At 48.7% G+C, this 14114-nt stretch overlaps 1 long non-coding RNA gene across 1 annotated transcript; it reads left to right on the forward strand.

Moving 5' to 3' along the window:
* The first annotated feature begins 1992 nt into the window (after positions 1–1992).
* On the forward strand, positions 1993–9845 carry LOC148686535 (uncharacterized). The gene is made up of 2 exons (XR_015948747.1): positions 1993–2358; positions 6031–9845. It is a non-coding gene; the product is annotated as an uncharacterized LOC148686535 (long non-coding RNA).
* Positions 9846–14114: the final 4269 nt, after the last annotated feature.

Here is a 14114-nt window from a genome sequence, read left to right on the forward strand (position 1 = left end):
AAAAGACCCTGATGTTGGGAAAGATGGAGGGCACAAGGAGAAGGGGACGACGGAGGACGAGATGGTTGGACAGTGTTCTCGAAGCTACGAACATGAGTTTGACCAAACTGCGGGAGGCGGTGGAAGACAGGAGTGCCTGGCATGCTATGGTCCATGGGGTCACGAAGAGTCAGACACGACTAAACGACTAAACAACAACAAAATTTTCCAACATTCAGTTTCCTTGCATGTCCATACATTCTAGCATTAGGGGTGGGGGGTGGGGATAACATTTCTTTCTCCATTTTCTCCATTGTATGCAAACTTTTGTAAACTTCTATTGTTTCATCTCTTTCAAAACTTTTCTCTAAATGCCTCAGTGCCTCATCAGTATTTTTAAATGCAGAACGATTTATAAATTCTAAAGTAAATAAATAAGGTACTCGTCTAGTGAGGCAAAGTCTTCCTGTGTTATTAGTTAACTAAATTACTTCTACATAAATGTCTCAAGGTGATATAATAAAAACAGCACAGAAAATGACAACCAAGAAATGCACACCCAAGATGCATCCATGCAGCATGGAAAGTACACTGGAGCAAAAATGTTTCCTACAGCTTCTGGAAATTGCAGGTAGTGGGTGCCTGTTGTATCTCAGCGGGGATGCTATTCCACAGAACAGGAGCAGCCACAATATAGGCTCTGCTTCTCTACACATCAGCTAGCCTGGCTCCTCTGAAAAGTCTGCCTCTCCACCTACTGGCCACAACTACCCTCACCCTCCCTGAGCAGCCAAGCATGTAAAAATATGGCTGCAATGAAGTATTGGAGGGGGAGAAATGCAAATGTTACATTCTGAACAGGAATAACTTGACATTTATTTCTGGAACATCAGACTGAAATGTCAACATCTTCTATTACTCCCAGGAGTAATAACCCAGCAGCATCCCAGCAGCCTGCTGGCAGGAGGGTTCTAGTTTTTGAGTATGAGGAGGCAGAGTTTGACCCCCTGAAATGGAGAGACTGTGTTTGATGCTGGAAGCTGGTTCATAGAATCATAGAATCATAGAGTTGGAAGAGACCACAAGGGCCATCCAGTCCAATCCCCTGCCAAGCAGGAAACACCATCAAAGCATTCTTGACATATGCCTGTCAAGCCTCTGCTTAAAGACCTCCAAAGAAGGAGACTGCACCACACTCCTTGGCAGCAAATTCCACTGTCGAACAGCTCTTACTGTCAGGAACTTCTTCCTAATGTTGAGGTGGAATCTTCTTTCTTGTAGTTTGAATCCATTGCTCCGTGTCCGCTTCTCTGGAGCAGCAGAAAACAATCTTTCTCCCTCCTCCATATGACATCCTTTCATATATTAGAACATGGCTATCATATCACCCCTTAACCTTCTCTTCTCCAGGCTAAACATACCCAGCTCCCTAAGAGGAGACAGCTAGGTCCACTAGGTTGCCAGACTCAATAGAGGACAGGACTTCTGTGCCTTTAATTGCCCTGCTCTCATTTGAGTCTGGAAACCTTAAAGAGAAACCAGCAGATCCTTTGTTTAAGTTCCAAGACTCAAAAGAGAGCAGGGCAATTAAAGGCACAGAAGTCCTGTCCACTATTGAGTCTGGCAACCCTACGGCCCACCCACCGGTCGGGTCAGGGGGAAACCCGCGAGCCCGGCGCGCCGTCGGTGCCTTTAATGGACGTCGGAGCTGCAGAAATCGCCACGGGAGGTTTGCAGGTGCTGAAGGGAAAGCGGGGAGGGGGAGCTGCCCTTTAAAACCCCTCCGGATGAGATCGGCACTCGCCGCGCTGCAATCTTCTGGACGCCCATGGCGACGCAGGTCGGAGCCGGAGCCTCTCATCTTTGTGGCGGGCGCGCACCGCGCCTTCTGGGGCTGCGCCCTTCCTCTGCCACGCCGCTTCTTTTCCTCCTCCGGGCAAAGTTTGCGCGGAGCCAGTGAGGAGGGGGCGGCGTGCCGCTGGGACCAATCAGCGTGGACCTCGGCTTCTAGTGCTGGAGCGGCGTCTGCGGCTCGGCGGCTGCTTCAGTCTGCCTGGCGCTGCGGTCCAGACAGCCGTTGTGGCGCTTCTAGCTCGATCGCCCGCTGACTGGCGGACTGGCTGCCGTCTCCTCTCCTCCGGGCCTGGAATGCACGACCGAGGGCAGCGGTAGAGCGCGGCAGCCGCCCGGAGGCTAAGATGAAGGGCAGCGGGGCAGCTGCGCCAGTCGCGGCGCCCCCTCCTTGTCCACTCCGCCTCTGCGCGATCCTAGCCGCTGCTCTGCTCAGCGTCAGGGCGGAGCCCACCTGCCAGCGCGTCCGCGCCGCTTTCCAGGCGCTCCAGCCCGGCGCCAAGTGGCTGCCCGAGAGTTCCGGGGCAGGTGAGTTCCTGATAGCGCGGTAGGCGGCGCAGGCGGCGGTCCGGTGGGGTGGGCTGGGCTGGGCTGGCAACTTTGCAGCGTTGAGCAGCTCCGGAGGCTTGCGCAACTTCAGAGCCAGCCCCCCAAATTGGCTTCTGGCTCTCGGCCCCAGGTGGTGATGGCTTTGGGGGACGTCTGGTCGGCTCCGGACATCGGAAGTCCTCAAGGAAGGTTGAACTGAAGTGCCCGTCTGTGGGGACGGACCAGGGGTCTGCGACTTTTCTGGCTGAAAAAGGTGCTGGGGCTGAGCCCGGACATAGCCTCGACTCGAGGAAGGCACCTGGGTGCCCCTCCCCCGGCCCTCCAAAGCTGCCTTTCCTTGGCCAGGCGCCGGGCACCCCACTTTCCACCGCTGCTCCTCGGTGCCAGCAGGTGCCGGCCTTGCTCCTAGCGTCCCGATCCCGGGCAAATTTTCCTGGAGTTGCCGGGGGCGGAGGCAAGTTTTAGTGAACCTTGCGCTTTTTATTATTTGGGAATGGGATTCGGAATTAATTCCGCCCTCCTGGCTGGGTTTTCTCCCAAGTAAGAAACCAGAGCAGTCTCCTACTGCCGTCTGCAGTTTTGATGTTGCCCTTTGCAAACGCATTTCTGCGCACTCCGAGGGGGAAACTTGTACATGATGCGGGGGGGGAGGGGAGCCCTGGATGTTTTGATGCCGAGAGGGTGAGAGATGCTGTACAGCTCGGGCGTGGAGACCCGGTTTTGCATGCAGAGGCTCCGGGTTCAATCGCGGGCGTCTCCGGGCGGGACTGGGAAGTGGGAATGCCCCTCCGCTGACAATCGCCGTCGGGATAGCAGGGCTGCCCGAGAGGAAGCCGAGGTCAGGTTTAGGACCCGGAAGCTTTTTCAGGGGAGCCCAGTTGGTGTGGTGGCTGCGCGCAGAGGCGCCTGAATGCGCAGCAGAAAGTTTCCCAAAGCGCAACATGATCTGGCGCTTTTCATTTCCATGGGGAAATGTTCGTGAAATCTGGCAGATTCAGAATGAAATGTCTTAACAGTTCTTTTGGATACTTAATTTTGACCCCAGGTGATCAGGAAAAGCTGTCAAAATATTTCTACAATTTCTAGTTTTAGTTAAGTATTTTTATTTATTTACTTCATTTAGGGAGCGGCAGCTGCCCTACCTGCCCTCTGGCTATGCCCATTGTGTGTGTGCCCCCACCCTTTCCTTTCTGGCAAGATTGCAGCTTCTGAAGCATTTTTTTCTCTACAGGGAAGGGGCAGGTGTGTTGAGATGCTCCAGGGAAAACTTCAGCTAGCCGTGGCTACTAGCTGCATTGTCAATGTTTTCCTCCACTGTTGGAGTCAGTGTTGCTTCTGCATCCCAGTGGCTGGGGATTGGTAGCAGCGAGGGGGGTATTTCACTCAGGGCACCTGGCTTTGAGAACAGGATGCCAGAGGAGATGGTCCTCCCTCCTTCCTCAGAGGCTGTGCTTGCTTTGGCTGAAAGGCTTCTTGGTCGCTTCAGGTGTGAACTGCCCATTCCTGTCACAAGGGGGAGTTCAAGAGTCTCCTTCTCCCTCTCCACCTGCCTTGCCTTGCTTGGCCCGCAGCCTCGTTCTGCTGAACAGAACAGAGAGCCCTAGAAGATACCCAACTCTTGGGAGGCTTCTGGGCAAACCCTGTACTAGACTGGAGGGGAGACCCCAGGGAGCCTGATGTCTGCACCAAGCGGGGCTCCATGCTGCACTCTCTGCTGACCAAAGAACACTTCATGGAAAGCCCAGCTTGCCATTCTTGGTCAGTGGAGGAGTGAAGCACGCAGGAAAGGGATATGCCGAAGCACTGACCCCCTAAGAGAGCCATTTGAGGACATCCTGTGGGAATCTGATTGGTCTTTGAGGCAAGCAGGATGCTGGACATTAGGAAGAGCTTCCTGACAGTGAGAGCTGTTCGACAGTGGAATTTGCTGCCAAGAAGTGTGGTGGAGTCTCCTTCTTTGGAGGTCTTTAAGCAGAGACTTGACAGCCATATGTCAATAATGCTTTGATGGTGTTTCCTGCTTGGCAGGTGGTTGGACTGGATGGCCCTTGTGGTCTCTTCCAGCTCTATGATTCTATGGACTTGATGCCCCTTGGCTCTGATAGAGAAGGGAACAAGCTACGTATCATAAAGACACCACAGTCACTTCAGTCTGAAGGAAACACAATATCTGGTTGATTGCCTAGAACCATTGGCATCTTGCACCACACAGAGATTTGGGTGATGAGCAGCAGTGCAATCAGTTCAATACCAGCTTGGGCAGATGCTGGAGGGGGGAGAAAAGGTGTGTGTGTGCTGGAATAGGAAGCAAACATGGTAAAGCAAATTCTGATCAGGTTCACAACTGGAGTGACAGCCCCAAGGCAACAAGGACACCAGAAATGAGCTTATGCCCCTTCCACATATTCAAAGTGTCTTCACTTTCCCAAAGAATACTGGGAACTGTAGTTTGTGAATGTTCCCAGGAACTGTAGCTCCACGGGGGTAGACTAGAGTTCCCAGGATTCTTGCGGGGAGCCATGTGCTTTAAGTTTGCAGTGTGGATGGGTCCAGATTCTCTTTTTTCTGTCCCTTGAAATGGAACAAACATTTGAATATCCTTAGATGCGTCAAAAAGAGCTGAAAATCACACGATTGCCTTCAGACATCAAAGTGACCACTTGACTCCATAACATTTTGTTATGTCCACCTGTTTGTTCTCCCTTGGAGGAAGGAGGGACTATTCAAGCGTTAATGAAGGTTCTGGCTGCAGCGTCTCTTGGGGCATTGATTCACAAGCTCCGAGAACATCCCTGAGCAACTGGGAGTCCTAACGCTTCATAGGAAATGCTCTTCCTTTTCTGTGTGTGAAATTCGCAAAGGTGTCCTTAGTAGTCATAGCCAGCAGAGTTTCACTGCAGTCCAGACAGACCAATCCATTGTAAAAAAAAAAAAAAGGTTGCACACACTGCCATGCCTCTATGATCCGCAGCCACAAATGTGTCCTTTAATTCTGGCATGACCTTCTGGCCTGTCCCAGCTTGTTGCTTGTGTGTTGCACACATCTATGAAATGCTGCATGAGATGCACACGTCATGAAATGCTATGAAATGCTGCATGACAGCACACTGTCAGGGATGCTGGGGTGGGTTCGCAGGGTCCCTTCCTGGCTTTGCACCTAGGAAAGCCAAGTCCAGAGGGCAGCTTCACCGCAAAAGCTCACAGAGCTTTTGGGAGGGTGCCAAATGACATTGGGGGCCCTTCCTTGAAGGCAGCATGTTGACTCAATATTTATTTATGGTTTATTAGGTAAAGGTAAAGGGACCCCTGACCATTAGGTCCAGTTGTGACCGACTCTGGGGTTGCCCGCTCATCTCGCATTATTGGCCGAGGGAGCCGGCGTATTATTGCCCCTATATTCTCAATGGAGCTCTGGATAGCATACATGTTTTTGCCTCCTCACTTAATTGTCACCAATTAAGGCAGACTAGCCTCGGCAAGTGGCCCAGGTGCAGAGCAATGACAAAAAGATTGTTTGGGGGCGGTGCAGACAGATTTAGCATACACCTCTCTAAGTTTTGCAATTGCTAAGCAGATTCACAAGGTAGTGGAAGCCTCAAGTGGGCATCCTGCCTCCCATTCTCCCTAAATTGTCCTCCTTTCCTTCCCTAGGCTCCTCTGTGTGTGAGGTTCCCGCCTTCCCTACGTTGCCACAGGCTGGAAATGCCAGATTTTGCTGCAGAGATAACCTTTGCCTCATGTTGGAGAAACTTCTTCTTCAGCAGCAGCAGCGATCCCTTGTAGCCAAGTAAGATTCTCTTCCTTAAACACATTTTGACAGTGGAGGCCAATTCTGGATCCTTCTCCAGTGGGGACAGGAGCATCATCCCTTCTATGGAGCCACAACTGGAGGCTGCAACCAGTTTTCTGCACTTCATGAACCATTTGCAAAGAAGGACATGTGATGCATGCTCATCCCTTCATGAAGCAAATCATGTTCTAGATTGGGTGCATATTCTGGGCTGGAGAGCCTCCTCAGCACCGAAAGCAGGAGGAGACAAGGGGGGGCAGCTGGGAAGGAGCCTCTCATTTCAGCCCTCCACATCACCCAGAAAGTCTTTGATCATTTCCAAGACCGGACACTTTTAAAGGTAAAGGGACCCCTGACCATTAGGTCCAGTTGTGACCGACTCTGTGGTTGTGCACTCATCTCGCATTATTGTCCGAGGGATCCGGCGTACAGCATGCCATATTAGAGCGGGCGGCGGGGGTCGTCACGGGCCTGATTGGGAGGCCAATTGGGCCGCATCCGGCCCGGGGGCCGTAGTCTGGGGACCCCTGCTCTAGGCTGTGTGAAAGAATAACCTCCTGCCACCAGTAAGGGTCCCTCTCAGCCTGATTCCCCCTTACTGTAAAAGTTTGCCCCTTTTCACGCTGGCAACCTGTGGACACCTCAGGTTATCTTACTAAGCCTCCTCAGTGTTCCTCTAAGACACAAACTTTTGCCTCCTTTCCTTTCCTCTAATGAGTCACCACTTCTGTTGATTTTAAAGAAAATTTGTAGGTTTTTCCACAGGACTCCTCAAAGTTCCCCCCAGGAACAAGCCCCAACTTCTTCAGCTATGTGTACTTTTCACTTCTAACCCTACCCCCCCCCCAGTGGCTGTGTACTATTCACTCCTTTTCTACACAAAGATTGATCTCCCTTGCTTAGAAACACACCCCCCCCCGGACTTTGCTGTTGGGTGGGGAGAATTTGGCCACTAGGAGATCTTCTGGGGGGGGGTTGATGCTTTTAATTCACGGGGAAGGGCTCTTAGACCCCCCCCCCCGTGGCTGTGTACTTTTCACTTCTTTTCTACACAAAGATTGATCTCCCTTGCTTAGAAACCCCCCCCCTGGACTTTGCTGTTGGGTGGGGAGAATTTGGCCATTAGGAGGAGATCTTCTGGGGGGGGTTGATGCTTTTACATCACGGGGAAGGGCTTTTAGGGAACCCCCCCCCCCCGTGGCTGTGTACTTTTCACTTCTTTTCTACCCAAATATTGAACTCCCTTGCTTAGAGCTCCCCCTGACTTTGCTGTTGGGTGGGGAGAATTTGGCCACCAGGAGGAGATCTTCTGGGGGGGTTGATGCTTTTAAATCACGGGGAAGGGCTCTTAGAACCCCCCCCCCCCCCGTGGCTGTGTACTTTTCACTTCTTTTCTACACTAAGATTGATCTCCCTTGCTTAGAAACCCCCCCCCCCCGACTTTGCTGTTGGGTGGGGAGAATTTGGCCACTAGGAGGAGATCTTCTGGGGGGGGTTGATGCTTTAAAATCACGGGGAAGGGCTTTTAGGGAAACCCCCCCAGTGGCTGTGTACTATTCACTCCTTTTCTACACAAAGATTGATCTCCCTTGCTTAGAACCCCCCCCCCGACTTTGCTGTTGGGTGGGGAGAATTTGGCCACTAGGAGGAGATCTTCTGGGGGGGTTGATGCTTTTAATTCACGGGGAAGGGCTCTTAGAACCGCCCCCCCCGTGGCTGTGTACTTTTCACTTCTTTTCTACACAAAGATTGATCTCCCTTGCTTAGAAACCCCCCCCCCCGGACTTTGCTGTTGGGTGGGGAGAATTTGGCCACTAGGAGGAGATCTTCTGGGGGGGGTTGATGCTTTTACATCACGGGGAAGGGCTTTTAGGGAACCCCCCCCCCCGTGGCTGTGTACTTTTCACTTCTTTTCTACCCAAATATTGAACTCCCTTGCTTAGAGCTCCCCCTGACTTTGCTGTTGGGTGGGGAGAATTTGGCCACCAGGAGGAGATCTTCTGGGGGGGTTGATGCTTTTAAATCACGGGGAAGGGCTCTTAGAACCCCCCCCCCCGTGGCTGTGTACTTTTCACTTCTTTTCTACACTAAGATTGATCTCCCTTGCTTAGAAACCCCCCCCCGACTTTGCTGTTGGGTGGGGAGAATTTGGCCACTAGGAGGAGATCTTCTGGGGGGGGGGTTGATGCTTTAAAATCACGGGGAAGGGCTTTTAGGGAAACCCCCCCAGTGGCTGTGTACTATTCACTCCTTTTCTACACAAAGATTGATCTCCCTTGCTTAGAACCCCCCCCCCCCCGACTTTGCTGTTGGGTGGGGAGAATTTGGCCACTAGGAGGAGATCTTCTGGGGGGGTTGATGCTTTTAATTCACGGGGAAGGGCTCTTAGAACCGCCCCCCCCCCGTGGCTGTGTACTTTTCACTTCTTTTCTACACAAAGATTGATCTCCCTTGCTTAGAAACCCCCCCCCCCCCGGACTTTGCTGTTGGGTGGGGAGAATTTGGCCACTAGGAGGAGATCTTCTGGGGGGGGGTTGATGCTTTTAATTCACGGGGAAGGGCTCTTAGAACCCCCCCCCCCGTGGCTGTGTACTTTTCACTTCTTTTCTACACGAAGATTGATCTCCCTTGCTTAGAACCCCCCCCCCCCCCGGACTTTGCTGTTGGGTGGGGAGAATCTGGCCATTAGGAGGAGATCTTCTTTGGGGGGGTTGATGCTTTTACATCACGGGGAAGGGCTTTTAGGGAAACCCCCCCCCCCCGTGGCTGTGTACTTTTCACTTCTTTTCTACCCAAATATTGAACTCCCTTGCTTAGAACCCCCCCTGACTTTGCTGTTGGGTGGGGAGAATTTGGCCACCAGGAGGAGATCTTCTGGGGGGGTTGATGCTTTTAAATCACGGGGAAGGGCTCTTAGAACACCCCCCCCCCCGTGGCTGTGTACTTTTCACTTCTTTTCTACACTAAGATTGATCTCCCTTGCTTAGAACCCCCCCCCCCGACTTTGCTGTTGGGTGGGGAGAATTTGGCCACTAGGAGGAGATCTTCTGGGGGGGGGGTTGATGCTTTAAAATCACGGGGAAGGGCTTTTAGGGAAACCCCCCCCCCAGTGGCTGTGTACTATTCACTCCTTTTCTACACAAAGATTGATCTCCCTTGCTTAGAAACCCCCCCCCCGACTTTGCTGTTGGGTGGGGAGAATTTGGCCACTAGGAGGAGATCTTCTGGGGGGGTTGATGCTTTTAATTCACGGGGAAGGGCTCTTAGAACCCCCCCCCACCCCGTGGCTGTGTACTTTTCACTTCTTTTCTACACAAAGATTGAACTCCCTTGCTTAGAACCCCCCCCCCCGGACTTTGCTGTTCGGTGGGGAGAATTTGGCCACTAGGAGGAGATCCACTTTAAAATACTTTAAGTTGTGTGTCTTTGTTTCTCAATTTGATCCTTTTACATTCTTTTGTATGTTTTGTGGTATTTTATGCATTGTGATTTGCTGTTATGTTTATTGATTGTAGATTGGTAATTCTTTATTGTGGTTGATAAGTGTGAACTGTTGAATAAATTTTAATTTTACTGTTTGCTACTAGATTCTGAAGGGTTCTTGAATGTTGCTTTGTTTGATATAAGTTGTTTATTGTAAAGTTATGACTTTTATATTAAAATATTATTACTTTTATTAATAGTATCAATTAATAGTGTTTGACATTTTATTATGTTATGTGTTGGAACCTGCCAGATTGGCTGGGCAACCCTGCCAGGTGGGTGGAATATAAAGAAGTAATGATAATTATTACCACTGTATTATTATTTCTATTATTACTAGTGGTGATTATTATTACTAGTGGTAATAATTACCACTAGTATTATTATTTCTGGGCTACAGAACCTCTTCAGCACCAAAATAATAATAATAATAATAATTAATAATAAATTAACAGAATTACAATAAAACATAAAAACAATTAATTAAAATACAGATTAAAATACAGTATTAAAATTTAAAGTGCAGCCTCATTTCAAGTAGTCCATAAATCCAAGCCATGAGGGAGGAAAACACAGGGGTCAGGCTGAGTCTAACCCAAAGGCCAGGCGGAACAGCTCTGTCTTGTAGGCCCTGCGGAAAGATGACAAATCCCGCAGGGCCCTGGTCTCCTGGGAAAGAGCGTTCCACCAAGTTGGGGCCAGTACTGAAAAGGCCCTGGCTCTAGTAGAGGTCAGTCTAGCCACCTTATGGCTCGGGATCTCCAGAATATTGTTGTTTGTGGACCTTAAGGTCCTCCGCGGGGCATACCAGGAGAGGCGGTCCCATAGGTACGAGGGTCCCAAGCTGCATAGGGCTTTAAAGGTCAAAACCAGCACCTTAAACCTGATCCTGTACTCCACCGGGGGTGGAGGAGGCGGAGGGGGAGGAGGTGGGTTGCTGCCCAAATTGTTTATCGTGGGGGGGTGATGATTTTATTTTAGCCCCCCCCACCTAGGCAGCTCTGATGCTGCTCCTGGCTGAAACACCATCAGCTCAGTGTGATCCATTAGCAGCTGCTGAGAAGCCATGCGCTGCTTCCCCGTCACCTGGGAAGCCTATCAAGACACAGCTGCCCGTGGGGGTCAGGGAAGGGGTATTTTAAAGATGGCTTTGAGGGGGTTTGTTTATCTGCAATGGTGTATACATACATACCTTTTTACCTTTTTATACATATACATGTTCCCCCTTTCTTTTCCCCCTTCTGTTTATACATGTTCCCCCCTTCTTTTCCACCTCCCGTGGGCACATGAAATAAAACCTAAGGACCCAGGTAGTGCTGTGGGTTAAACTACAGAGTCTAGGGCTTGCTGATCAGAAGGTCGGTGGTTCGAATCCCTGCATGCTCCTGCCCACCTAGCAGTTCGAAAGTACATCAAAGTGCAAGTAGATAAATAGGGACCGCTCCGGCGGGAAGGTAAACGGCGTTCCGTGCGCTGCTCTGGTTCACCAGAAGCAGCTTTGTCATGCTGGCCACATGACCCGGAAGCTGTCTGCGGACAAACGCCGGCTCCCTCGGCCTATAGAGCGAGATGAGCACCGCAACCCTAGAGTCGGACACGACTGGACCTGATGGTCAGGGGCCCCTTTACCTTTACCTTTACCTTTATCTCGACTTTCTACTGAACCCTCAAGAAAGAAGGGCATTTTCGTTGGCCAGGTTCAACGCAAACCCATCAAATCTCCTGTGGGGAAGGTTCTCCGGCAGGGTGGAGGGTGAGAGGATCTGTCCGTGTCATGACCCCCAGGAGGAAAGCCTTCTACATATGGTTCTTCATTGCAAACTTTACGACGACCTTCGTCAACAATTCCTGGACCGGCTCTGCATCCCCAGTAGGGGACCAGAGCGGGAAATCTTGCAATTCCTATTGTTGGGGAAGGACCAGGTGCTCACCAGAACGGTGGCTCATTATCTTCATTTGCTATTTTCTCGCTGTTATATTCTGCAGTCGTCTGAATTATTAGAAGCCCCAGTGTTGTGAAAGCGGATAGCGGAATACTCCCTTCTCTCTCTTAGCACAGCGTCTGCCACAGTGATAGTACTAATCTGATATTGTTTTGTTTGCGTGTTTGTTTGATGCCAATAAAGGTTGATTATTATTATTATTACATAAATAAATATATTTGATTGAAACAAAATCTCTGGCCACCAGAGTCTTTCTTCCCAGTGGTCCCCGTCAGGATATTTCTCAGCAGAATCGCATACTTCCACCATTTACAAGTGAAACATGGCACAGATTGTCTTCCTCCTTATTTTCTCCTGCCAGCAGGTGGAGACTGCGTTTTTCTAAGAAAAATATTATTATTCTAGCATGCTTCATGGAACTGGCTGTTTCTAAAGGAAAGGATTTCCATAGGGGTTTGCTCCCTCTTACTAGAATTGTCCTTATATCGTTTTAATTATATTCCACAAATCCCATAGGGATGGACTGCATGTGTTTTCAGTCTTCCCTTCTTTTCCAGAGTGACCCTAGGAGCCCATCCTCAGTGGCTGACGCACCTGCTTTCACTCTGAACCAACACAAAGGGTGATATCTGTAAGTCTTCTTAAAGTGGGCTTGCTTTCCATGCTGACTGAGTGGCTCTACGATGCTGGAGACATGGGCCCTACTGGGGTCCACCCTGGAATTGTGGGAGAGGCAGAACTCTTACCACACTCTCATCCCCTGCAATTGGGAAAGGATATTTCAGAGCTTCTGTTCAGTTCTTGTGGAGCCTGTGTTTAGTATTCATGGGGTAGTCAGATAACTGAAATTTTTAAATTAGATAGGTTACTTGGTTTTCAACGCGAGAAGTCAAAGTTGGAAACAGAATTGATAGAGCCAAGGACAGAAATACTTTCCAGAATGTATAAATTGCTGCTCGAGTGGCATACGAAAGATGAGCAAACGAAAAATGTTATGATCTTGTGGGCTCAGGGTGTTGGGCATAATATTATGATAAAGGACTGGGAAAAACTGTGGCATGAGAATATCAACTTTACTGTGTGTAGTCTTTTAAGAGAAAATATAATGAAGATGATGTACAGATGGTATCTAACACCAGTAAAATTGGCAAAGATATATCACAATCATGATAACAAGTGCTGGAGATGTAAGAAGAAGGTTCCTTTTACCACATGTGGTGGACATGTCCACTAGTAAGTGACTTCTGGAATAAGATTTATAATGAACTCAAGAAAGTGTTGAAAAACACATTTGTTAAAAAACCAGAGGCATTTCTAGTGGGCATTATTGGAAATGAGATTCCAAAGAAAAATGTGTCTTTTTTTTATGTATGCGACGATGGCAGCAAGAATTTTAATTGTGAAAAACTGGAAACTACCAACACTACCAACGATTGATGACTGGCAGATGAAGATGATGGAGTTTGTGGAACTGGCTGAGATGACCGGGAGAATCCGCAACTGGGGAGAGGAAGCGATGGAAGAAGAATGGAAAGATTTTAAGCTATATGTAAAAATATATATGCAAAAGTGATATATTAAGAGCAGAATTAGGTTGTAAATAAACCGTGGAAAAGTTGAATATGTGAAATTGAGAATTAAAAATAGATTATACAAGGTGATTAAAATGGGTTAGAATTTGCTAAAGTAGATATGTGATTAAGAACCACAGAGGAAGGGATCCCGAGGGGGTCCACAATTGCAATGTAAATATTCAAAGAATTTGTCATATGTTTTTCTTTTTTATTCTGTATTTTTTTTTTCAGTCTTTTATCTTTTTATCTTTTTCTGTAATGCTTTTTTGTTCTTTTTTTGTTTTTCCTGTATTCTGAAAAAACTTAATAAAAATATTATTTTTAAAAAATAGTATTCATGGGGAGGGGAGAGTAGAGACCTCCTGCTCTAATGGGGACTACTGCCCCAGTTCACTAGGCAAGCTCTGTAGACATAGATCATTGCATTGATCCTTGATGCTTTTGTAGTCCTAGGCTGGTAGCCCAAATACAACTAAAACCCCTGGTGGACCACCAAAGAAAACTTGGAAACTAATTCATCTCCAGGAGCAAAGCAGGAGGAGTTTAGGGAAGTGGCTGAAGTCTTTTAAGTGATGAGGGGATAAACTGATAAAAGGTGAAGTTTAAGATGAATTATGTCCGTGCAGGATCTATTTCTGTTCTTTGCTGTTTGGTAACAGCAGCATATTCTCACAATGTGCTTGGGGAAAAAAAGTTGTTTTGAAAAGGGAACTGTGCCTGTCATCTTATTCAGGAGAGAATTACAAGAAAAAACCACCACTAAGAAGTTTATGGAACTATGTGAATCTGAACACATATTAGGATTTGAGATTTAAGAACTGGGAAAATCCTGCCACTGTGTAAAGAACTAAGATTAGATAAGATAAGATAAGACAGATAAGAAGATAAGATAATCTTTATTGTCATTGCCCCCCTGCGGGAACAATGAAATCACTCAGCTGCTCC

The sequence above is a fragment of the Zootoca vivipara genome, chromosome Z2 (genome assembly GCF_965207765.1).
Source record: "Zootoca vivipara chromosome Z2, rZooViv2.hap1.1, whole genome shotgun sequence".
Lineage (NCBI taxonomy): Eukaryota > Metazoa > Chordata > Lepidosauria > Squamata > Lacertidae > Zootoca > Zootoca vivipara.